Source organism: Thalassophryne amazonica, chromosome 5 (assembly GCF_902500255.1).
Source record: "Thalassophryne amazonica chromosome 5, fThaAma1.1, whole genome shotgun sequence".
NCBI lineage: Eukaryota > Metazoa > Chordata > Actinopteri > Batrachoidiformes > Batrachoididae > Thalassophryne > Thalassophryne amazonica.
This window is the reverse complement of record NC_047107.1, coordinates 103849460-103875819: the sequence shown is the minus strand read 5'-3', so window position 1 is coordinate 103875819 and position 26360 is coordinate 103849460. Positions and strand designations below refer to the sequence as shown.

The window sequence follows — 26360 nt, the reverse complement described above, 5'->3', positions numbered from 1 at the left end:
GCTTGTTTTACGCCGGATGCCCTTCTTGACGCAACCTTCCTCATTTATCCGGGCTTGGGACCGGCACTCAGAATGTACTGGCTGTGGCGACCCCTAACGGGAACAGCCGAAAGATAAAGAAGAAAAAGAAGAAGATGGATTAGACAGTTGTTTGACTGACGCTGTCACTGGCCGACCGAGCATGCACATTCCCAGAGTGTGAAAAGGCTTATTCAAGGCCACCCATGCCCATCCTCGATGTAATGTGGAGTTATGTCAGGAAGGGCATCAGGAAGCACCAAGACACTAAAGACCTGGGGCCTCATGTACAAAAACCTGCATGGACTGAAATTTGGCGTACGCTAAAACCCAGAAATTGGTGTAAGCACAAAAATATTCAGATGTATCAAAGTGTGCGTAGACATGGATCCACGCATGTTCGGTTTGTACATCCCACTCAATGTGGATGTCAGCACACGTGCACACGCACAAAGCTCCTCCCTGGCCACGCCTCCATCTGAATATGCAAATATATTCAAATACTTTGGTTGTGTCATGCTAACGGCACCTGTGGAGTGTTATGTGTTTGATAACTTCCGTCACTATGGAGCTAAATCAAGGCCAAAGGTTTTGTAATCTGAAAATAAAACAAGATTGAAAAAATCAATTTTGAAACTGAAAATTGTTTTTTTTTGTAAACCAAAACAACTATCATCAACATCACGTTTACCTGATTATCTTTTATTTAAAACAGAAAAAGTCACAGACAAGTACAAGAGTGTAGTTTATAACTTCATATTTTAATCTCGAATGAACGAACTGAACTGAAGAGTGAAAATCATTGGATTATCTTGACAGGGGTGCGATCATAAACATCTTACAGCATGTTTTTTTTGGGGTTTTTTTTTTACATATATAAATGGGTTACAGCGTTTTCTTTTTTAAACAAACGTCTTACAGCATTTTCTTTTTTTTTTTTTTAAATAAACATCAGCAGTTTTTTTTTTATGTTGGACACAGTTTCTGTGTCTGTGCGTGTAAACAACGTGAAGACACGTGTGCATTAAACGTCGTCAAAAGATTATGAAACTTATTTTTTAATGTCATGTATTGAACAACCAACATGCTGTTATTTTTGTCTGGGAGCAGCCGGAGATTGTTTGTAAGAGCTGCAGAACGTCTGGAAGCACTGCACTGAGTGAATGCGCGCTCCCGCGCCAGGGGATACAAATTCTAACTGTTGGGAAGGTGTCGTAGCACGGACCCACACAACACTAACAGGGATAAGTACTTTGGCACGACACCGGCACTGAGGCGCTGAGAGAGATCCGCTGCCACCAGAAATCCACCGAGCTGCTGATCCACAAGCTGCTGACCAGGTCAGACTCCCTGGCCTCCTGCAGAGCATTACAGCGGAGCTCTGTAAGCGGAGGTCGGTCTTGAAGTCCTGAGCGATTTCTCTCACCAGGTGCTGGAAGGGCAGCTTGTGGATCAGCAGCTCGGTGGATATCTGGTAGCGGCGGATCTCTCTCAGCGCCTCAGTGCCGGGCCTGTAACGATGAGGCTTCTTCACACCGCCGGTAGCTGGAGCGCTCTTCCGGGCGGCTTTGGATTTGGATTTAGGGGTGGTCTGTTTGGTTGTGGCCATATTAAAGCTTTCTTCAGATCTGCTAAGCCAGGTCTCTCTGTGTGTTACTTAGAAAGCTTGTAACACTTCACTGCAGCCTGTAAAATGAGCGACCTGCCTCATTTCCATGCAGCGATGCTGCGTTCACGGTATTGTGTGGATTTGGGACACGTTTTTTTTTAGCTATAAAGGGTTTTCAATCATGTGACCAATTTGCTGCAGGACAGGTGCCGTCTCCATTCTGGATTACAAGGAGGCTGGCGCGTGATAGAAAAATGAAGAGAATGTCCAGTTATTACCATGCTTTAAATCCTCGAGATAAAGCTATTTATTGTGATAGATGTGTAGCATTTGGTTCAGTGGATCCGTATCTTATACCAGATAATGAATTTAGTGGTGATGTAACAAACTGGCTGACAGTGTCACACTGCGATATTGTGAACTAGGAAGCTACCGACCAGGTCAACCTCGCCGGCTTCCTGCAGAGCATCACAGCGGAGCTCTGAAAGCAGAGGTCGTCTTGAAGTCCTGAGGGATTTCTCTCACCAGGCGCTGGAAGGGCAGCTTGCGGATCAGCAGCTCGGTGCTAAATAAGCATCCGTCTTGGAAGCATTCTTGTGTTATCCTCGGCAGTATTTTTATGTATTCTTATATAATTTTATTGCTGAATAAAATAAAATAAAATTCTAGGAGCAGTGGATTTCTGGTAGTGGAGGATCTCTCTTAGCCCCATGGTGCTGTGAGGCTTCTTCACACCTACGTTAAAGCTTCTGCAATTGTTTGCCAAATGCACGTAGCGTAACACATCGGCCACAGCGTCGTAATCCAGAATGGGCGCGGGACACAAAATGATGTGACCGATACGTCACATGAAAACCCTCTATAGGTGTTAAACTTTACAGTCTTGCATATTTTCCAGTTTTTAAGCATCAAAAATGACCAAGAGTGGTCTAGAATGACATGTAATAGACATTTTTAGCATCACTTTATTTACAGGTATCAAGACAATACAGTGGAGAGAATGTGTTAAGTCATTATCTATCAAAGTACCCACGTTTCCTGAAAGCAACATCATGTGAGGACTGATTGCTGTCCTGTCACTCACAATTCCACGCCCTTCTCAATCGAAGAACGGGGCCAAAAGTTTGAAACTGAAAAAATAAGATCTGAAAGCGAAAAATAGATCTGAAGGTGAAAAAAAAGAAATATGAATGAAAATAAATTATTTGATCAAAATAATTACAGAGCTGAATCAAAAATTTATTTAAACTGAAAAATGTATATCTTACACTTGTTTTTATTGTGATAATACTTTTTAAATGATTATAAAATTCAAGAACAAGCATTGAATTTTCAGTTTCAAAATTTATTTCTTCAATTTTTTTTATTTTCAGATTACAAAGCTTTTGGCCTTTATTTAGCTCCATACGCCACTGTCTCTGTGTTGTTTGTAAAAATGAATGAATTTTTCAAGACACAATGAAAGCTGTAGGTCAGTCACCGTTCTCTCACGCAGCTTGCCGCAATGTAAAATGAAGATCAAATGAGTGTGTCTGTGTGTATAAATGCTGAAGCCAGAGGAGCACATATACAGTGAAAAAGATATTACCTGCATGGGTGACAGTGTGTGACATTAACATTACACATGCTTTTATTGACAAATACTGAACACAGTCAGGGGCTTGTTAAGAAGCTCTGTAGTTAAGAAAAAGAAAACATATTAATAATAATAATAATAATAACAAAAAACACATTTGAATGCACACATGCCCAAATATGCCCGTGCTGGTTTTCATTCAGAACAGTTACACAGATAAACTATTTAACCACCAAGCAGCCCCCATCGCGCACCATGCCAGCCTCCAGCCTGATGCGCATTTGCGCATCAAATAAGATTTGAACATTGAAGGAATGAAAATGTTTCCTACTAAAAAACAAATTAATCATGTGGTGGAGCCTTTATAGTAAAATGTGTGCAGTCAATAGCTCCGATTACATTAAGGAAACCGGCTCTCACTGCAAAATGCGCTGTAGTGTTGGAATGTGATGTACCTGGATGAGATTTGGATGATTGCGTTCGACACAGCTGGCATGGCTCACCGCAAAATTGACTGGCACACGCCTGACCGATCAGCATGGTCAGCACCTGTGTGGGCACAGACAACCGCCTGGCTCCTGGCCATATTGTACTCTGGGCCAGCATCAGTTCTTTGCGCAATTCCATTGGTCTCCGTAATTGAGATCGGTTTATGTGCCAATTATCGTCATTTGCAAGTAAATCCTCAAATTCCCTGAATACAAAATCATGTCAGATTGCACCATTTGCAAAGTCCTCTAACAACACTAATAGCCACTGTTAGTGCAATTTTATGCATCACTTTACGCATGCTTTTATATCCATCCACATAATTTTAAACACATGGGTGTATAAATGACCATCAGTGTGTCTCTGATCTGCACATCACTCTGATGACTTCTTGTTTTCACACTATTAACGGTTCCTAGCATCAGCTCCATGTGTCGGAGATGTCCATACGCCGGCCAGGATTTTTGTGTGATGCACCACACATTTCCACAGTCATTTCACTTTTGATACATCTGAACATAAGCATGGAGACAGACGTATGCCACGTTTTTGTGCATAAGCACGCTTTGTACATGAGGCCCCTGAACCTTCATTCTCCTGCAAAGATACAGGCATAACCAACCACCTCTGTCCTGCAACCTCAAGACTCCATTAGATCTTGGATGGTGTTAATCTTGAACCTGTGAGTAGTAAGTCCCTTCAGCTTCTCCCTTGTATCACTCAGGGTCACTACAGTAGCTTTGAGGTGGATCTGATTTGGCACAAATTTTATGATGGATGCCCTTCCTGACACAAGTCTGCATTACATGGAGAATGGATAGGGTTGAACTGCTTAGCCACCACCTCAGCCCAGTTAATGTAACACTTGTATTGAACTGAATTAACGCTGTGTGATTTATGCTATTAAGGTGGGACACCCATTTGGTGTCAGTTTGATTGAAATTAACACCATAACCATAATAGTTGATAGCAACATGGTTCAATGCTAGAAATTTTAGATTGACAAATTTATCATGCAAAGAGCATTAATTGGCCAGCGCAGTCTCATTTAAGGGTGTGCACTAAAGGGTTAAAATATGACCGATATGACGCAATAATCCTACATCAGGGTACAGGCCAGTATGCAGACGAGAGAATGCAGCTACTCTGGCGAGGTGTGTAGTCTAAAACTTATCAGCCTGAGATCTCCTATTCAGTTGTGTTCTCTTCTCCCCTGAGAATCGAAAAAACTGCACTTATCACGACTGCTTTGGTGATTGCAGCTGAAAACAAAACAGTATGCCATATTTCCGTGTAAAGTGATGCTGTGTTTGTGTTGCGCAATGGCAGGTTTCCCCGAAAGTGGTCAAATCCTCCGATATCACGCAGGGGTTCAGATGAGGCTCCGCTACCCTATTATAGCATGTCTGTGGGGCCTGCAGGTCTGACTGTGAGGAAATAAATATGCTTTTAGGCAGTACTGGATGAAGTAACAAGATACACACATCAAACAATAGCATGGCAAAGTGAGGGAATGGCACAACTGCAGCACAACCAACAAGTGTCTCCATAAACTGGACCTCTGATGCTTCAATGAAAGACTCTTGACAATTTCTCTTGGGAATGTGAGGAAAACACATTATATTTATGAGCGCCAGCATCAGTGAGTAGCACGTGCTCATATGGCCTTTAAAATGCACTTGTGGTATCTGGTTTCTCCTCTCGAGCTGTGATAACTTCCATGACCTTACCAGTAGCAGGTGAGCAGAATGAATTTCCAAATGGTATTGTTTCGCATTTAGGTTCAGACCTACTAAGTAAGATAAGATGTTTGACTGGTTTTGTGTATTTTTAGAGAGGAGCACACTCAGTCTGCTCTTGCACACAGTTGATCCAATTGTCTGTAAAATGGTTAGTTTCCATCTATGAGCAATCTACCCAGTCTACTCCTCTAATACACTAATATTTCACAGATATGCATCATCACATACATCAAACACAATTGTGTTTAAGAAAATTCCCCCCTGGATAGCTAAATAGCTCTTTCGAATAATTGCTTTCATGACTAACAGATTTAATATATGCATTTAGTCAAGTAGCACGCTCAGTTTTGAGTAATGGCGACATTAGAATGGTCAGGATCGTGGTCCTCTAAGCAGTAATCAGCTACTGCATCACATCCCTTTGAGATATGAAGGGAAATATTACTTGTGCCAACACGGCAGCACAGTGGATTAGTGGTTAGCACTGTTGTCTCACAGCAAGAATGTCAAGGGTTCGATTACCACTTGTTCTCCCCATGTTTGCATGGGTTTCCTCCGGTTGCTCTGGTTTCCTCTCACATTTAATGACATGCAGGCTAGGCAAAAGAGATCTTGATCTCAATGGGACTAACCTGTTTAAATTAAATTAAACCAAAGCTCCAAGGCCTGGAGACAGGACGGCACGATACTATGAAGCAATGCAGAAATTTTACCAAAGACAGGGTTCTCACCAGGATTTGTTAGCAGCGTGATGGGATGGAAAAAGCACCTTAAAAGCCGGAGGTTTGGAGGCCGCTAAGGCACCACCCTGTTGGGGGGCCCAGCAGGAGGCAAAGCCCCTCTGAAGCTTTTGCATTATGGGCTTATAAAGGGCCTTCTAATGTCCATCTAAATATACTAAATAGCTCTGGAATTTTACCTTTTACATACAATGTTTCCAAAATATTGGACATTCAAATACTTAAGCTCACAATAACACCAAAATTACGAGCCCCAATCACATTTATTGAAACTAAAACAGCTAAATGTACATTTCTTGCATAGATTTGATTAAAGAATGCTCGGGCAGTAACATCAGTTCTTCTTTTATTCATCTTGGTCCCGTTGTTGCAAGCTGACTCAAAGATGAGTGTTTCTGCCTCATCTCCTTGAATGGAAATCATAATGAGGGTGACCAGGTTTTCTTCTTTCAGTCTGGTCTTGACCTTCTTCATAATGGAAAAGTCCCTTTCACAGTCTGAAAATATAAATTACTTAAACTTCAGTCTTCAAGCAATCTTTTTCATTTATATAGCGTCAAATCACAGCAAATCTGCCTCAAGGCGCTTCACACAAGTAAGGTCTAACCTTATCAAGGAAAAACTCCCTGCGATGATACTGAGAAAGAAACCTCAAGCAGAACAGACTCAAAGGTGTAACCCACTGCTTAGGTCATACAAACAGAATTTTTTTATTTTAACAATACAGAGGATCATCAAATTTTTGAGAATGATTAAGTCCACGCAGACGTCCTGGACAGCACCAGTTGGTTGGGGAGAGGAGGGGAGGGCGGGCGGGGATTGGGTCATCAGATCCAGTCTTCAAGCATAGTCCATTTTGCAACTGCTGTAGTCAACCTTCATTTGCACTCATGGTTGTGGCCGCACAGACACCAGCACTATAGGCAGGAGTCCTCCACCCCGTCAGTGGGCCTTTAGCACAAAGACTGCAGCATGCAGCACCTGCTTCAGGTCTTCCACTTCACAGTCCATCCAGGCCCTTCACTTCAGATCCATCCTTCATTCGTACCTCCGACAGAGAGAAAAAGAGCAGAATCAGTCGGCCGGAAAAGAACTACACCTAAGGTATAATTCTTCAGCAGTAAATCAACAGGAAAACAGAGAAATGACTAAGGTGATTGCCGTCCACTAGCCCTAAACTTCATTTACAAATCCAAACTATGGGCTGACAGTCTCATCACAGTGCATGCATATTGAGTAAAGTAAATGCATTTAATAAGTTTTGTTTCAAGATGCTAATCATGTGGTCTACAATCTAAACTTCTTCAAGACAATAGTATATGAACACCAGGTATAACATAATACAATACAAGGGTAAACAAAAAAATGATCATATATGAAACTCTCAAAATGCCTGCTGTTGAAATAGGAATTACAGCAATGGCTGAGGCCAATTTCTCCAGGTTTGGCATTATGTCTTGATGTACAGATATCACCTTCTCAACATTGTCGGGAGTTAGTAAATTTTAACAGAAACTGAGAGTTTTCACTTGTAAAATCAATCAGCTACCAGCACCAGGATAATTCCATAGGTGAGGAGTTAGCAAACAGTGTGTAGTTACACTCATGTCACTGTTGTTAGTGAAGTAAAGTTGGTGTTGTGTGGGCCGCCCGAAGAGGAGGTACTACTGGCCAACACCAGAGGGCGCCCTGCCTGAAGGTGGGCTTCAGGCACCAGAGGGCGCAGTCGCCGCCTGGAGCATCCGGAACTCGGATTGACAGCTGTCACTCATCCACTCATCATGATGCACCCATAAAAGCCTGGAGAAGACACCACACCCACGCTGAGAAATTGTCGACCCGTACAGGTAGATTCTCAGCCGTCTTCGCAGCTAAGCTTTTGTTGTGACGTTCATTACTTCTGAGCTGGTAGCTGATAATCAGTGACTTTTTGAGTTTGCAGTTTATTCCACTTGTGTCTGAGTCTGAGGGAGTTAGTTGGAGCCGGCGTTTCCGATCTGCACTCCAGCACTCAACAAGTGTATACTTGGTCTGCACGCTAACTCACAGGACTTGTGAAAGCAGGAGGTGGAGGCGTTCTTCTCCTCCCAAAAAGGAGTCAATTGCTGACTGTTTGCTGGGTGTGTTCACTCACACTCACTCTTAACTGTTTGTGTTTCCTGCCAGCAGTACCCGATCTGACAGCTGGAGACAGTGGCCACCTGGGGACTCAGGATTGGCGGCTCCGGGGTGTTCCAGATCCCTTGGCGGTGGAAATCGTGTGGGTTCCGACTCCTCTCTGGACGGGCGTCTCCTATCCTCGAGCCTGCCCACACTACACCAACTTGAGATTGATTGTAGTATTGATTGTATCTGTATTCGTTGTGCACATTTCACAACATTAAATTGTTATTCTTGCATTCCCATTGACCGTTCATTTACGCCCCCTGTTGTGGGTCTGTGTCATCACACTTTTCACAACAGTTGGAAAGACAAGATTTGACCTTCCGGAATCAATAACCTCAAAGCGAATCTCCATTAGAAATCAAATAGCACCTCTTTCCAAACATTGTAATACCAACAACAAACTCAAAACCTTTTTTTTTTCCCCTAAATACAGCCAGAGGCAGTTCATTGATGTGTGATATGAGTTTGGTTGCACTACAAGCAATAAATAAAAATATAGCGATTTTAGTCAAAAGTATTCAAATAAGAAATCCCAAAAATTATATAAAGGTTTGTTTTTCCCATATAATTGTTGTAGTACAACCAGAGGAAGTTCACTGATGTGTCATGTGACTTTGGTGGCACTACAAAATATAAATAAAAAAGTTATAGATTTTAGTCAAATTTATTACAATAAAAAAAATCCCTGAAATTATATAATAGTATCTTTTTGCAATCTCAGTGCTGTAGTGCAACCAGAGGGAGCTCATTGGTGTGTGATGTCAGTTTGGTGTCACTACAAACCATAAATGTGTTATTGTTTTGATCAAAGCATTTCCATTTGCTGTATTAATTTGCTGATGACCCCTGAGCTCCCATCTCGCACATCAAGATTAATGTAATTCACAAAGAACGGCTCAACATCCATTGTTCTGTAACGTCTCATTTTGGGGGAAAAACGGTTTTGGTTGGTTGTAGTTTGTTGTCAGTATTACAATGTTTGGAAAGGTGCCATCATTTGATTTAAAATGGTGAGCCGCTTTGAAATGATTGATTCTGGAGTCTTTGAATATCTTTCCAATCTTACTTGGCAGAGAGCCGTGTAATGCACAGCATTAGGAGGAACAATGTGTAATCAGTCAGTCCCACAACAACACATATTATTAATTTTCCTTTACATGAGGGACAGTAACTTCACTTATCGGACCGGTCAAGCTGGAGATATTAATGGTCTAGTCCACTCCAGAGAACTGTATATATCCACGTAGGTCCAACAGGACTGTTCATTTTTGCTGAAGTGAATGTGGTTGTGTTGTTTCACCAAACGTCAAGCAACATTGAAGCTACATTATGTTCCTACAAATGTCATACATTAAGTTCCTGAATCCAAAGAGGAAGAAACTACGCACATGCCCACACAACACAGCAGTAACGCCAGTTATTTCTTAGCCAGTTCCCATCGACATCAAACAATAACACAAGAACAGGTCCAACTCTTATTATACCTACAGTTGCGTACCACAAACTACAGTATGATACTCTGCTTCTCTTTGACTGTCAATCTATTCCTGGAAAAAAAAAAAAAAAAAAAAAGTAGAGGCAAATTTGACAGATGGGTGACAGTGATCACATGATCAACAGAAGCAAGTCACAGAGGGAGCCTACACATGGAGTACTGTGTGTTCCTTCATTTGCATTGCTAGAGGACACACACTGTGTTCAGTGCAAATCAACCCATTTTGTACAGTTGATATCTTGGTACGAGCAAGTAGACTCAAACGAGTAAAGTTTTCTAGGCCAAACAAGACGTCCCTATTTTTGAAGAGACATTTGTCATTGACAATGGATATACACCATTTCACACTCCAAAATGAATCACAGAAAGCCAAAATGCATTTTTTCAGAGAACCATCACATTTGGTTTCTTTTTACCAAGCAACATGGCCACCGCCATGTTGCTACGGGCCTTGCATCAATCTGATAAGTAAATAATTATTAAGTAATTTTAAAAATTGTCAGCTTCCTGATTTGAACCTGCTAAAAACCTAATCAACTCTCACTTTTCCCTAGGCATACATGTTGGAAAAAAACTTCATTAAGATCTGTCGCTGATTTTGATTATGTTTTCCACAGACAGAAAGGCCAACAGCCGAAACTGGGTCAACAAAAGTACTTCGTTGGAAGAGGCAATTATGGGGAAGCTGGATCTGTGCCCATATTGTGTCTAATGGATGTTGGCCAAATAATGGTAGCACACCAACTTCTGTAAAGTGCATAACTGAATCAAATCAATAATTTGGAGCAGAAAGCAAAGGACAAGTACAAATCTACCTTTGAAATACTTTGAATACTGTGCCAGTTTGTGAGACTGACTCAATAAGAGTCAAACACAGACTGGCAATGCACCTGCCTCTTAACTGTGACCATTAGAGATGCAGTTGTTGTGCAACAAAGACATCAACATTTGAGTTGTTTTAAAATACAAGGGACATGGTGAAAAAGTGTTGCTTTATTAATGCTGCATATAATTGTATATAATATAATATATAATAATAATAATAATAATAATAATAATAATAATAATAATAATTATATTATTATTATATTATATTAAATATAATACATATAATATAATTGTTAACCTTTCTTTAAACTCTGGATCTGTTCCAAATTATTTTAAATCTGCAGTGGTTAAACCACTACTCAAGAAATCTAATCTTGATCCTGGTGAATTGAAAAATTATAGGCCGATATCAAATCTATCATTCTGCTCTAAAATTCTGGAAAAGGTGGTTTCACGGCAGCTTATGGACTATCTTACTGAGAATGACCTTTTTGAGCCACTGCAGTCTGCTTTTAGAAGACATCACTCCACAGAAACAGCACTTATTAAAGTAGTTAACGATCTTCTGCGAGCAATGGACTTGGATACTACTACAGCATTGGTGTTGTTGGATCTCAGTGCTGCGTTTGACACAGTTGATCATCATATTCTACTTGATAGGCTAGAAAATTGTTTCGGGATTACTGGAACTGCTCTTGTGTGGCTGACGTCTTATCTGTCTGGTCGTTCCCATTGTGTTTTGTGCAATGACACTACCTCTGACTTTAAGGGCATGAAGTTCGGGGTTCCGCAGGGATCCGTTCTGGGTCTCCTGCTTTTTTCCCTGTATATGGCACCCCTTGGGAACATTTTGCGGCGTTTCAGGGTTGCTTTTCATTGTTATGCTGATGATACTCAGTTGTATATGCCGATAGCTGCTGGAAATCCTGTCCACATAAAATCTTTACAGGACTGTCTTGCAGCAGTGAGAAGTTGGATGTCTAGCAACTTTCTACTTTTGAACTCTGATAAGACTGAAATGATGGTTCTTGGCCCAGGGTCTAAAATATATGTATTTTTTCCAGCCAACACAGCTGTGCCGTTCAGGCCCAGTGCCCAAACCATAAAACACAAGTTGGATTGGGTTTTCTATGAGCCCATGAAAATTCAGTAAGGTATATCTTCTATTATACAAACCAATTCTAAGGTAGAACTCTACTAGTGTATACTAAAGTATATTTAAATATCTATAAAAAACAAGAGTAGAGCCACTTAGGTGCCTGGTCTTGAGAACCAGGGATGGTAGGTTTAAAAGCTTTTTTAACCTATGGGAACTCTCCCTACCCACCTAAGCGGCTCAAGAATATGGACAGCATGTATATAAGTGATATTTACACAATCAGGGTAGTAAACAACATATACAAGAAATATAGTTACTACAACCCCTGGCAAAAATTATGGAATCACCGGCCTAAGAAGATGTTCATTCAGTTGTTTAATTTTGTAGAAAAAAAGCAGATCACAGACATGACACAAAACTAAAGTTATTTCAAATGGCAACTTTCTGGCTTTAAGAAACACTATAAGAAATCAAGAAAAAAGATTGTGGCAGTCAGTAATGGTTACTTTTTTAGACCAAGCAGAGGAAAAAAATATGGAATCACTCAATTCTGAGGAAAAAATTATGGAATCACCCTGTAAATTTTCATCCCCCAAATTAACACCTGCATCAAATCAGATCTGCTCATTGACATTGACCCTATGCTATGACATTGACCCTATGTGTCTTTTTGCAAGGAATGTTTTTGCAGTTTTTGCTCTATGGCAAGATGCATTATCATCTTGAAAAATGATTTCATCATCCCCAAACATCCTTTCAATTGTCCAAAATATCAACATAAACTTGTGCATTTATTGATGATGTAATGACAGCTATCTCCCCAGTGCCTTTACCTGACATGCAGCCCCATATCATCAATGACTGTGGAAATTTACATGTTCTCTTCAGGCAGTCATCTTTATAAATCTCATTGGAAAGGCACCAAACAAAAGTTCCAGCATCATCACCTTGCCCAATGCAGATTCGAGATTCATCACTGAATATGACTTTCATCCAGTCATCCACAGTCCACAATTGCTTTTCCTTAGCCCATTGTAACCTTGTTTTTTTCTGTTTAGGTGTTAATGATGCCTTTCGTTTAGCTTTTCTGTATGTAAATCCCATTTCCTTTAGGCGGTTTCTTACAGTTCGGTCACAGACGTTGACTCCAGTTTCCTCCCATTCGTTCCTCATTTGTTTTGTTGTACATTTTTCGATTTTTGAGACATATTGCTTTAAGTTTTCTGTCTTGACGCTTTGATGTCTTCCTTGGTCTACCAGTATGTTTGCCTTTAACAACCTTCCCATGTTGTTTGTATTTGGTCCAGAGTTTAGACACAGCTGACTGTGAACAACCAACATCTTTTGCAACATTGCGTGATGATTTACTCTCTTTTAAGAGTTTGATAATCCTCTCCTTTGTTTCAATTGACATCTCTCGTGTTGGAGCCATGATTCATGTCAGTCCACTTGGTGCAACAGCTCTCCAAGGTGTGTTCACTCCTTTTTAGATGCAGACTAACGAGCAGATCTGATATAATGCAGGTGTTAGTTTTGGGGATGAAAATTTACAGGGTGATTCCATAATTTTTTCCTCAGAATTGAGTGATTCCATATTTTTTTCCTCTGCTTGGTCTAAAAAAGTAACCATTACTGACTGCCACAATCTTTTTTCTTGATTTCTTATAGTGTTTCTTAAAGCCAGAAAGTTGCCATTTGAAATGACTTTAGTTTTGTGTCATGTCTATGATCTGCTTTTTTTCTACAAAATTAAACAACTGAATGAACATCCTCCGAGGCCGGTGATTCCATAATTTTTGCCAGGGGTTGTACATAATATTATAGGAGTTAGCTACTAAAACCTAAATATTCATATAGGAGAAGATTGTAGTATATGTCTACCTAGTGTGTAGACTTGTAAAACTAAATTATAGCTAGTAGGCTAAGCTATAAATATGGTTATGTTATTATAGAAAAATAAGTTATGATGCAATATGTTTTAGGTATCTATCTAAAGTTCGCCCTGCTAGCTTACTATAGGAAGACAAAATCTATACTCTACATGCTTTCTAATGGAAAACCCCAAACTTAGATATTATCTGTTGATATCTATTAAAGAACCCATAAACTGAAGAACCATTAAAAATCTACACCATATAAAATGTAAAATCTGCACCATTTAAAATAAAAGTGTAAATCACGAAAGTAAGTATAGCTAGAACTAGCTGGTAACTATAGCTAGAAGAGCTACTGTTAATTTAGCCATTAATAAGCCATGGGAGTTGGTCTAAAACTGAGGTGTGGCCAGGCACAGCGCTAGTCAGTTATCATGTGAAACCTCCACAGATCAGCCAAAACCTGGTCTATATGTTGTGTGGGCCGCTGAAGAGGAGGTACTGCTGGCCCACCACCACCAGAGGGCACCCTGCCTGGAGTGCGGGCTCCAGGCACAAGAGGGCGCTGCCGCCTCACAGGAGCCGCCGGGGTGACAGCTGTCACTCATCACCTATGACAGCTGTCACCAATCATCTGATCTTCATCTGTATATCAGCAGGACGACATCTCCACCTCTTTGCCGAGATATCGCTATTCTTAGGAGGTAACGAGCTCAGCCGATTGAATTATCTTTCTGACAGCAGAATATTGTTGCTTTGTGTTTTTGACAGCAGAGTGAGTGCTTGCAGCTGGAGACCGAGTTGGACTTTTCTCCTACCTGTTGATAAGTAACCATACTCCTGCATTTACCAGCTTTTTTGATGAGAGGTGGAGGTGGATTTTCCCACCATACATGTTGCTGGGTGTAAACCCACCTACATCTAACTGTTTTTGTTCCTCGCCAGCAGTACCAGATCCGACAAGCGGAGGCAGTGACCACCTGGGAGTTCGGGACTTGGCGGCTCCAGTATTCCCGGGGTTCGGTGGCGGAGGAAATCGTGTGGTTTCGGTTCTGCTTTGGACAGACGTCTCTTATCTTCGAGCCTGCCCACATGACACGTTCTGTACATTGACTTCATTGCATACTATTGTGACCTGCCGTGTTTGTTGTGCTCATTCACAACAGTAAAGTGTTGTTATTTGACTTCCTCCATTGTCCGTTCATTTGCACCCCCTGTTGTGGGTCCGTGTTCCTACACTTTCACAACAGGATATCTCGGCCAGCGTCATGGACCCCGAGGGGCGTCACCCGGCTGTTGAACGGCCAATGGAAGAGCAGGGCGCACAGGCGTCTGCAGGAGGCGTGATCGGTGAGTTGCAGCGAATCCTCACCGCTTTTACTGCTAATGACCGAGCAGAACGTCTTCCTTAACCACAGGGTGGAGGCTCTCGCTGCGCAGGTGGAAGCGCGCCCCCAGGGCGCTGCTGCGGCTCCCCCTCCTGTCGACCCTGTGCGCAACAGTGACGTTCCACAGGTTGTTCAACGACCCCTCCCACCTTCCCCTGAAGCATACATAAGCCCTCCAGAGCCGTACGGGGGTTGTGTGGAGACGTGCGCGGACTTTCTTATGCAGTGTTTGCTCGTCTTCGCACAACGTCCCGTCATGTACGCGACTGATGCTAGTAAGATAGCTTATGTGATTAATCTGCTTTGCGGTGAGGCACGCGCTTGGGCTACAGCGCTCTGGGAACAAAATTCACGGCTCCTTCTGACATACGATGGGTTTGTGAGGGAGTTCAGAACAGTGTTTGATCACCCAAATAGAGGAGAGACCGCTTCAGCCGTGCTGCTGTCAATGAGACAGGGGCGCCGGAGCGCAGCTGCTTATGCAGTCGACTTCCGTGGCTGCGAGGTCCAGCTGGAATAGCACTGCCCTCCGTGCCGCCTTCGTAAACGGACTGTCGTTGGTCCTGAAGGAGCACCTGGTGGCTAAGGACGAACCGCTGGATTTAGACGGTCTTATCGATCTCGTTATACGGCTAGACAATCGGCTAGAAGAACGCCGTCGGGAACGAGATGAAGGGCGTGGCCGGGCACGCGCCGTCCCTCCTCCTTCCGGTTCCGACCGAGTTCCGCCCTCCCCACGCTCCACGGCCTCTACGCTCCGTGTGGTTACAGCTCCCCCTGCTGACGAAGCTATGGACACGAGCAGGGCCACATTTAGGCCACCAGATAGACAAAGGAGGCTGGTCCGCGGAGCGTGCTTTGTTTGTGGCTCGATAGAGCATCAAGTGAGAGACTGCCCCGAGCGGTTAAACACCAACGCCCGTCCCTAGAAACTGGGCTAAGGGTGGGCCAAGACATTCACGTGGGACATACCCATATTGCCACATGACTCCCAGTTACGATCCTTTATGGGGATTTAACCCTTCAGGCCCCAGCACTGGTGGACACGGGCTCTGAAGGGAATCTGCTAGACAGCAGATGGGCCAGGGAGGCAGGGCTCCCTCTAGTGGCGCTTACTTCGCCAGTGCAGGTGCGGGCACTAGATGGCTCCCTACTCCCTCTAATCACACACAAGACACCACCAGTAACTCTGGTGGTGTCAGGAAACCACCGGGAGGAGATCGAGTTTTTTGTGACTCCTTCCACCTCCCGCGTGATTCTCGGGTTCCCCTGGATGTTAAAACACAATCCCCGGATCGATTGGCCGTCCGGGGTAGTGGTTCAGTGGAGCGAGACCTGCCATCGGGTATGTTTAGGTTCCTCGGTTCCTCCCGGTTCCCAGGCTAAGGAGGAGGTCAGAGTCCCGCCCAATCTAGCGACGGTGCCGGTGGCATACCATGACCTTATGGATGTGTTCAGTAAGCATCTGGCGCTCACCCTTCCCCCCCACCGTCCGTACGATTGTGCCATTGATTTGGTTCCAGGCGTTGAGTTCCCGTCCAGCAGGCTGTACAACCTCTCACGACCTGAGCGCGAATCAATGGAGACCTACATCCGGGACTCTTTAGCTGCCGGGTTGATCCGGAATTCCACCTCCCCGATGGGTGCAGGTTTCTTTTTTGTGGGAAAAAAAGATGGCGGGCTCCGTCCATGCATTGATTACAGGGGGCTGAACGAAATCACGGTTCGTAACCGATACCCATTACCCTTGTTGGATTCAGTGTTCACGCCCCTGCATGGAGCCCAAATATTCACTAAGCTGGATCTTAGAAATGCGTATCACCTGGTTCGGATCCGGAAGGGAGACGAGTGGAAGACGGCATTCAACACCCCGTTAGGTCACTTTGAGTACCTGGTCATGCCGTTCGGCCTTACAAACGCCCCCCGCGACATTCCAAGCATTAGTTAATGATGTCTTGCGGGATTTCCTGCACCGATTCGTCTTCATATATCTGGACGATATACTCATCTTTTCTCCGGATCCTGAGACCCATGTCCGGCATGTACGTCAGGTCCTGCAGCGGTTGTTGGAGAACCGGCTGTTTGTGAAGGGCGAGAAGTGTGAGTTTCACCGCACTTCTTTGTCCTTCCTGGGGTTTATCATCTCCCCCAACTCTGTCGCTCCTGATCCGGCCAAGGTTGCGGCGGTGAGAGACTGGCCCCAACCAACAAGCCGTAGGAAGCTGCAACAGTTCCTCGGCTTTGCAAATTTTTACAGGAGGTTCATTAAGGGCTACAGTCAGGTAGTTAGCCCCCTGACAGCCCTGACCTCTCCAAAAGTCCCCTTCACCTGGTCGGATCGGTGCGATGCCGCGTTCAAGGAGTTGAAACGGCGCTTCTCGTCTGCACCTGTTCTGGTGCAGCCCAATCCTAGTCGCCAGTTTGTGGTTGAAGTGGACGCCTCGGACTCTGGGATAGGAGCTGTGCTTTCCCAGAGCGGAGAGACCGATGAGGTCCTTCACCCGTGTGCCTACTTTTCCCGCAGGTTGACCCCGGCAAAACGGAACTATGACGTCGGCAATCGAGAACTCCTTGCGGTGAAAGAGGCTCTTGAAGAGTGGAGACATCTGTTGGAGGGAACGTCCGTGCCATTCACGGTTTTCACTGACCACCGGAACCTGGAGTATATCAGGACCGCCAAGCGGCTGAACCCCAGGCAAGCCCGCTGGTCACTGTTCTTCGGCCGTTTTGACTTCCGGATCACCTACCGCCCCGGGACCAAAAACCAGAGATCGGATGCCTTGTCCCGGGTGCATGAAGACGAAGTCAAAACTGGGTTGTCGGATCCACCGGAACCTATCATCCCGGAGTCCACTATCGTGGCCACCCTCACCTGGGACGTGGAGAAGACCGTCCGGGAGGCCCTGGCACGGAGCCCGGACCCCGGAACCGGGCCGAAGAACAAACTTTACGTCCCACCAGAAGCCAGGGCTGCAGTCTTGGACTTCTGTCACGGCTCCAAGTTCTCCTGTCATCTGGGGGTGCAGAGAACTGTGGCAGTTGTCCGGCAGCGCTTCTGGTGGGCGTCCCTGCAGGCCGACGTCCGGGATTATATCCAGGCCTGCACCACCTGCGCCAGGGGCAAGGCCGACCACCGCAGGGCACCGGGACTGCTCCAGCCGCTGCCTGTGCCTCATCGCCCCTGGTCCCACATCAGCCTGGATTTTGTCACGGGCCTCCCGCCGTCCCAGGGCAACACCACCATCCTCACGATAGTGGACCGGTTCTCCAAGGCGGCCCACTTCGTGGCCCTCCCGAAGCTCCCGACGGCCCAGGAGACAGCAGACCTCCTGGTCCACCACGTCGTCCGGCTGCATGGGATTCCAACAGACATCGTCTCCGATCGCAGCCCCCAGTTCTCCTCACAGGTCTGGAGGAGCTTCTGCCGGGAACTGGGGGCCACGGTGAGTCTCTCGTCCGGGTACCACCCTCAGACCAACGGGCAGGCAGAACGGGCCAATCAGGAATTGGAACAGGCCCTGCGCTGCGTGACGGCCGCGCACCCGGCAGCCTGGAGTACCCATTTGGCCTGGATCGAGTACGCCCATAACAGCCAGGTGTCTTCTGCCACCGGCCTCTCCCCTTTTGAGGTGTGTCTGGGGTACCAGCCCCCGTTGTTTCCAGTGGTGGAGGGAGAGGTCGGTGTGCCCTCGGTCCAGGCCCACCTGCGGAAGTGCCGTCGGGTGTGGCGCGCCGCCCGTTCTGCCTTGCTGAAGGCCCGGACGAGGGCAAAAGCCCATGCAGACCGCCGGCGGTCCCCAGCCCCTGCCTACCAGCCAGGGCAGGAGGTGTGGTTATCAACAAAGGACATTCCCCTCCAAGTGGACTCCCCTAAACTGCAGGACCGTTACATCGGTCCCTTCAAGATACTCAAGGTCATCAGTCCAGCCGCAGTGAGGCCGGAAGCTGAAGCCTCACTGCGGATCCATCCGGTTTTCCATGTGTCCCGTGTAAAACCGCATCACACCTCATCCCTCTGTGCTCCTGGACCGGCACCGCCTCCTGCCCGGATCGTCGATGGAGAGCCGGCTTGGACTGTGCGCCGGCTCTTGGATGTCCGTCGGATGGGCCGGGGCTTCCAGTATTTGGTGGACTGGGAGGGGTACGGACCGGAAGAACGCTCCTGGGTGAAGAGGAGCTTCATCCTGGACCCGGCCCTCCTGGCCGATTTCTACCGCCGCCACCCGGACAAGCCTGGTCGGGCGCCAGGAGGTGCCCGTTGAGGGGGGGGTCCTGTTGTGTGGGCCGCTGAAGAGGAGGTACTGCTGGCCCACCACCACCAGAGGGCACCCTGCCTGGAGTGCGGGCTCCAGGCACAAGAGGGCGCTGCCGCCTCACAGGAGCCGCCGGGGTGACAGCTGTCACTCATCACCTATGACAGCTGTCACCAATCATCTGATCTTCATCTGTATATCAACAGGACGACATCTCCACCTCTTTGCCGAGATATCGCTATTCTTAGGAGGTAACGAGCTCAGCCGATTGAATTATCTTTCTGACAGCAGAATATTGTTGCTTTGTGTTTTTGACAGCAGAGTGAGTGCTTGCAGCTGGAGACCGAGTTGGACTTTTCTCCTACCTGTTGATAAGTAACCATACTCCTGCATTTACCAGCTTTTTTGATGAGAGGTGGAGGTGGATTTTCCCACCATACGTGTTGCTGGGTGTAAACCCACCTACATCTAACTGTTTTTGTTCCTCGCCAGCAGTACCAGATCCGACAAGCGGAGGCAGTGACCACCTGGGAGTTCGGGACTTGGCGGCTCCAGTATTCCCGGGGTTCGGTGGCGGAGGAAATCCTGTGGTTCCGGTTCTGCTTTGGACAGACGTCTCTTATCTTCGAGCCTGCCCACATGACACGTTCTGTACATTGACTTCATTGCATACTATTGTGACCTGCCGTGTTTGTTGTGCTCATTCACAACAGTAAAGTGTTGTTATTTGACTTCCTCCATTGTCCGTTCATTTGCGCCCCCTGTTGTGGGTCCGTGTTCCTACACTTTCACAACACTATAGTCAAGTAAGGTGTATTAGTGATTTTTAAAGGTGGAAACACTCAGACATGCCTTACATAAATAGGTTTGGACCATGTGTACACTCTGCTTATTTGCACAATGAAACTGAAATCAACCGTTAAATCAAACAAAAGCAAACACTCATGAAAAAAAATGGTACCATACTGCTTTAATTGCTTTATTCACCAGAAATCCTTTCACTTTCGTCCCATTTCACAATAACAGAGAGCTATGACCCCCCGCACTCTGGCTGAAAGGGGATGAACATTTCACAACATTAAATTGTTATTCTTGCATTCCCATTGACCGTTCATTTACGCCCCCTGTTGTGGGTCTGTGTCATCACACTTTTCACAACAGTTGGAAAGACAAGATTTGACCTTCCGGAATCAATAACCTCAAAGCGAATCTCCATTAGAAATCAAATAGCACCTCTTTCCAAACATTGTAATACCAACAACAAACTCAAAACCTTTTTTTTTTCCCCTAAATACAGCCAGAGGCAGTTCATTGATGTGTGATATGAGTTTGGTTGCACTACAAGCAATAAATAAAAATATAGCGATTTTAGTCAAAAGTATTCAAATAAGAAATCCCAAAAATTATATAAAGGTTTGTTTTTCCCATATAATTGTTGTAGTACAACCAGAGGAAGTTCACTGATGTGTCATGTGACTTTGGTGGCACTACAAAATATAAATAAAAAAGTTATAGATTTTAGTCAAATTTATTACAATAAAAAAAATCCCTGAAATTATATAATAGTATCTTTTTGCAATCTCAGTGCTGTAGTGCAACCAGAGGGAGCTCATTGGTGTGTGATGTCAGTTTGGTGTCACTACAAACCATAAATGTGTTATTGTTTTGATCAAAGCATTTCCATTTGCTGTATTAATTTGCTGATGACCCCTGAGCTCCCATCTCGCACATCAAGATTAATGTAATTCACAAAGAACGGCTCAACATCCATTGTTCTGTAACGTCTCATTTTGGGGGAAAAACGGTTTTGGTTGGTTGTAGTTTGTTGTCAGTATTACAATGTTTGGAAAGGTGCCATCATTTGATTTAAAATGGTGAGCCGCTTTGAAATGATTGATTCTGGAGTCTTTGAATATCTTTCCAATCTTACTTGGCAGAGAGCCGTGTAATGCACAGCATTAGGAGGAACAATGTGTAATCAGTCAGTCCCACAACAACACATATTATTAATTTTCCTTTACATGAGGGACAGTAACTTCACTTATCGGACCGGTCAAGCTGGAGATATTAATGGTCTAGTCCACTCCAGAGAACTGTATATATCCACGTAGGTCCAACAGGACTGTTCATTTTTGCTGAAGTGAATGTGGTTGTGTTGTTTCACCAAACGTCAAGCAACATTGAAGCTACATTATGTTCCTACAAATGTCATACATTAAGTTCCTGAATCCAAAGAGGAAGAAACTACGCACATGCCCACACAACACAGCAGTAACGCCAGTTATTTCTTAGCCAGTTCCCATCGACATCAAACAATAACACAAGAACAGGTCCAACTCTTATTATACCTACAGTTGCGTACCACAAACTACAGTATGATACTCTGCTTCTCTTTGACTGTCAATCTATTCCTGAAAAAAAAAAAAAAAAAAAAAGTAGAGGCAAATTTGACAGATGGGTGACAGTGATCACATGATCAACAGAAGCAAGTCACAGAGGGAGCCTACACATGGAGTACTGTGTGTTCCTTCATTTGCATTGCTAGAGGACACACACTGTGTTCAGTGCAAATCAACCCATTTTGTACAGTTGATATCTTGGTACGAGCAAGTAGACTCAAACGAGTAAAGTTTTCTAGGCCAAACAAGACGTCCCTATTTTTGAAGAGACATTTGTCATTGACAATGGATATACACCATTTCACACTCCAAAATGAATCACAGAAAGCCAAAATGCATTTTTTCAGAGAACCATCACATTTGGTTTCTTTTTACCAAGCAACATGGCCACCGCCATGTTGCTACGGGCCTTGCATCAATCTGATAAGTAAATAATTATTAAGTAATTTTAAAAATTGTCAGCTTCCTGATTTGAACCTGCTAAAAACCTAATCAACTCTCACTTTTCCCTAGGCATACATGTTGGAAAAAAACTTCATTAAGATCTGTCGCTGATTTTGATTATGTTTTCCACAGACAGAAAGGCCAACAGCCGAAACTGGGTCAACAAAAGTACTTCGTTGGAAGAGGCAATTATGGGGAAGCTGGATCTGTGCCCATATTGTGTCTAATGGATGTTGGCCAAATAATGGTAGCACACCAACTTCTGTAAAGTGCATAACTGAATCAAATCAATAATTTGGAGCAGAAAGCAAAGGACAAGTACAAATCTACCTTTGAAATACTTTGAATACTGTGCCAGTTTGTGAGACTGACTCAATAAGAGTCAAACACAGACTGGCAATGCACCTGCCTCTTAACTGTGACCATTAGAGATGCAGTTGTTGTGCAACAAAGACATCAACATTTGAGTTGTTTTAAAATACAAGGGACATGGTGAAAAAGTGTTGCTTTATTAATGCTGCATATAATTGTATATAATATAATATATAATAATAATAATAATAATAATAATAATAATAATAATAATTATATTATTATTATATTATATTAAATATAATACATATAATATAATTGTTAACCTTTCTTTAAACTCTGGATCTGTTCCAAATTATTTTAAATCTGCAGTGGTTAAACCACTACTCAAGAAATCTAATCTTGATCCTGGTGAATTGAAAAATTATAGGCCGATATCAAATCTATCATTCTGCTCTAAAATTCTGGAAAAGGTGGTTTCACGGCAGCTTATGGACTATCTTACTGAGAATGACCTTTTTGAGCCACTGCAGTCTGCTTTTAGAAGACATCACTCCACAGAAACAGCACTTATTAAAGTAGTTAACGATCTTCTGCGAGCAATGGACTTGGATACTACTACAGCATTGGTGTTGTTGGATCTCAGTGCTGCGTTTGACACAGTTGATCATCATATTCTACTTGATAGGCTAGAAAATTGTTTCGGGATTACTGGAACTGCTCTTGTGTGGCTGACGTCTTATCTGTCTGGTCGTTCCCATTGTGTTTTGTGCAATGACACTACCTCTGACTTTAAGGGCATGAAGTTCGGGGTTCCGCAGGGATCCGTTCTGGGTCTCCTGCTTTTTTCCCTGTATATGGCACCCCTTGGGAACATTTTGCGGCGTTTCAGGGTTGCTTTTCATTGTTATGCTGATGATACTCAGTTGTATATGCCGATAGCTGCTGGAAATCCTGTCCACATAAAATCTTTACAGGACTGTCTTGCAGCAGTGAGAAGTTGGATGTCTAGCAACTTTCTACTTTTGAACTCTGATAAGACTGAAATGATGGTTCTTGGCCCAGGGTCTAAAATATATGTATTTTTTCCAGCCAACACAGCTGTGCCGTTCAGGCCCAGTGCCCAAACCATAAAACACAAGTTGGATTGGGTTTTCTATGAGCCCATGAAAATTCAGTAAGGTATATCTTCTATTATACAAACCAATTCTAAGGTAGAACTCTACTAGTGTATACTAAAGTATATTTAAATATCTATAAAAAACAAGAGTAGAGCCACTTAGGTGCCTGGTCTTGAGAACCAGGGATGGTAGGTTTAAAAGCTTTTTTAACCTATGGGAACTCTCCCTACCCACCTAAGCGGCTCAAGAATATGGACAGCATGTATATAAGTGATATTTACACAATCAGGGTAGTAAACAACATATACAAGAAATATAGTTACTACAACCCCTGGCAAAAATTATGGAATCACCGGCCTAAGAAGATGTTCATTCAGTTGTTTAATTTTGTAGAAAAAAAGCAGATCACAGACATGACACAAAACTAAAGTTATTTCAAATGGCAACTTTCTGGCTTTAAGAAACACTATAAGAAATCAAGAAAAAAGATTGTGGCAGTCAGTAATGGTTACTTTTTTAGACCAAGCAGAGGAAAAAAATATGGAATCACTCAATTCTGAGGAAAAAATTATGGAATCACCCTGTAAATTTTCATCCCCCAAATTAACACCTGCATCAAATCAGATCTGCTCATTGACATTGACCCTATGCTATGACATTGACCCTATGTGTCTTTTTGCAAGGAATGTTTTTGCAGTTTTTGCTCTATGGCAAGATGCATTATCATCTTGAAAAATGATTTCATCATCCCCAAACATCCTTTCAATTGTCCAAAATATCAACATAAACTTGTGCATTTATTGATGATGTAATGACAGCTATCTCCCCAGTGCCTTTACCTGACATGCAGCCCCATATCATCAATGACTGTGGAAATTTACATGTTCTCTTCAGGCAGTCATCTTTATAAATCTCATTGGAAAGGCACCAAACAAAAGTTCCAGCATCATCACCTTGCCCAATGCAGATTCGAGATTCATCACTGAATATGACTTTCATCCAGTCATCCACAGTCCACAATTGCTTTTCCTTAGCCCATTGTAACCTTGTTTTTTTCTGTTTAGGTGTTAATGATGCCTTTCGTTTAGCTTTTCTGTATGTAAATCCCATTTCCTTTAGGCGGTTTCTTACAGTTCGGTCACAGACGTTGACTCCAGTTTCCTCCCATTCGTTCCTCATTTGTTTTGTTGTACATTTTTCGATTTTTGAGACATATTGCTTTAAGTTTTCTGTCTTGACGCTTTGATGTCTTCCTTGGTCTACCAGTATGTTTGCCTTTAACAACCTTCCCATGTTGTTTGTATTTGGTCCAGAGTTTAGACACAGCTGACTGTGAACAACCAACATCTTTTGCAACATTGCGTGATGATTTACTCTCTTTTAAGAGTTTGATAATCCTCTCCTTTGTTTCAATTGACATCTCTCGTGTTGGAGCCATGATTCATGTCAGTCCACTTGGTGCAACAGCTCTCCAAGGTGTGTTCACTCCTTTTTAGATGCAGACTAACGAGCAGATCTGATATAATGCAGGTGTTAGTTTTGGGGATGAAAATTTACAGGGTGATTCCATAATTTTTTCCTCAGAATTGAGTGATTCCATATTTTTTTCCTCTGCTTGGTCTAAAAAAGTAACCATTACTGACTGCCACAATCTTTTTTCTTGATTTCTTATAGTGTTTCTTAAAGCCAGAAAGTTGCCATTTGAAATGACTTTAGTTTTGTGTCATGTCTATGATCTGCTTTTTTTCTACAAAATTAAACAACTGAATGAACATCCTCCGAGGCCGGTGATTCCATAATTTTTGCCAGGGGTTGTACATAATATTATAGGAGTTAGCTACTAAAACCTAAATATTCATATAGGAGAAGATTGTAGTATATGTCTACCTAGTGTGTAGACTTGTAAAACTAAATTATAGCTAGTAGGCTAAGCTATAAATATGGTTATGTTATTATAGAAAAATAAGTTATGATGCAATATGTTTTAGGTATCTATCTAAAGTTCGCCCTGCTAGCTTACTATAGGAAGACAAAATCTATACTCTACATGCTTTCTAATGGAAAACCCCAAACTTAGATATTATCTGTTGATATCTATTAAAGAACCCATAAACTGAAGAACCATTAAAAATCTACACCATATAAAATGTAAAATCTGCACCATTTAAAATAAAAGTGTAAATCACGAAAGTAAGTATAGCTAGAACTAGCTGGTAACTATAGCTAGAAGAGCTACTGTTAATTTAGCCATTAATAAGCCATGGGAGTTGGTCTAAAACTGAGGTGTGGCCAGGCACAGCGCTAGTCAGTTATCATGTGAAACCTCCACAGATCAGCCAAAACCTGGTCTATATGTTGTGTGGGCCGCTGAAGAGGAGGTACTGCTGGCCCACCACCACCAGAGGGCACCCTGCCTGGAGTGCGGGCTCCAGGCACAAGAGGGCGCTGCCGCCTCACAGGAGCCGCCGGGGTGACAGCTGTCACTCATCACCTATGACAGCTGTCACCAATCATCTGATCTTCATCTGTATATCAGCAGGACGACATCTCCACCTCTTTGCCGAGATATCGCTATTCTTAGGAGGTAACGAGCTCAGCCGATTGAATTATCTTTCTGACAGCAGAATATTGTTGCTTTGTGTTTTTGACAGCAGAGTGAGTGCTTGCAGCTGGAGACCGAGTTGGACTTTTCTCCTACCTGTTGATAAGTAACCATACTCCTGCATTTACCAGCTTTTTTGATGAGAGGTGGAGGTGGATTTTCCCACCATACATGTTGCTGGGTGTAAACCCACCTACATCTAACT

General features: G+C 43.6%; 2 long non-coding RNA genes across 2 annotated transcripts; both read left to right on the top strand.

The window, feature by feature from the left end:
• The first annotated feature begins 9436 nt into the window (after positions 1–9436).
• Positions 9437–14206, top strand: LOC117509858. Its single transcript, XR_004560571.1, has 3 exons — positions 9437–9571; positions 12890–12893; positions 14196–14206. It is a non-coding gene; the product is annotated as an uncharacterized LOC117509858 (long non-coding RNA).
• A 7031-nt stretch (positions 14207–21237) lies between these two features.
• Positions 21238–26003, top strand: LOC117509857. The gene is made up of 3 exons (XR_004560570.1): positions 21238–21372; positions 24687–24690; positions 25993–26003. It is a non-coding gene; the product is annotated as an uncharacterized LOC117509857 (long non-coding RNA).
• The last annotated feature ends 357 nt before the right edge of the window (positions 26004–26360 follow it).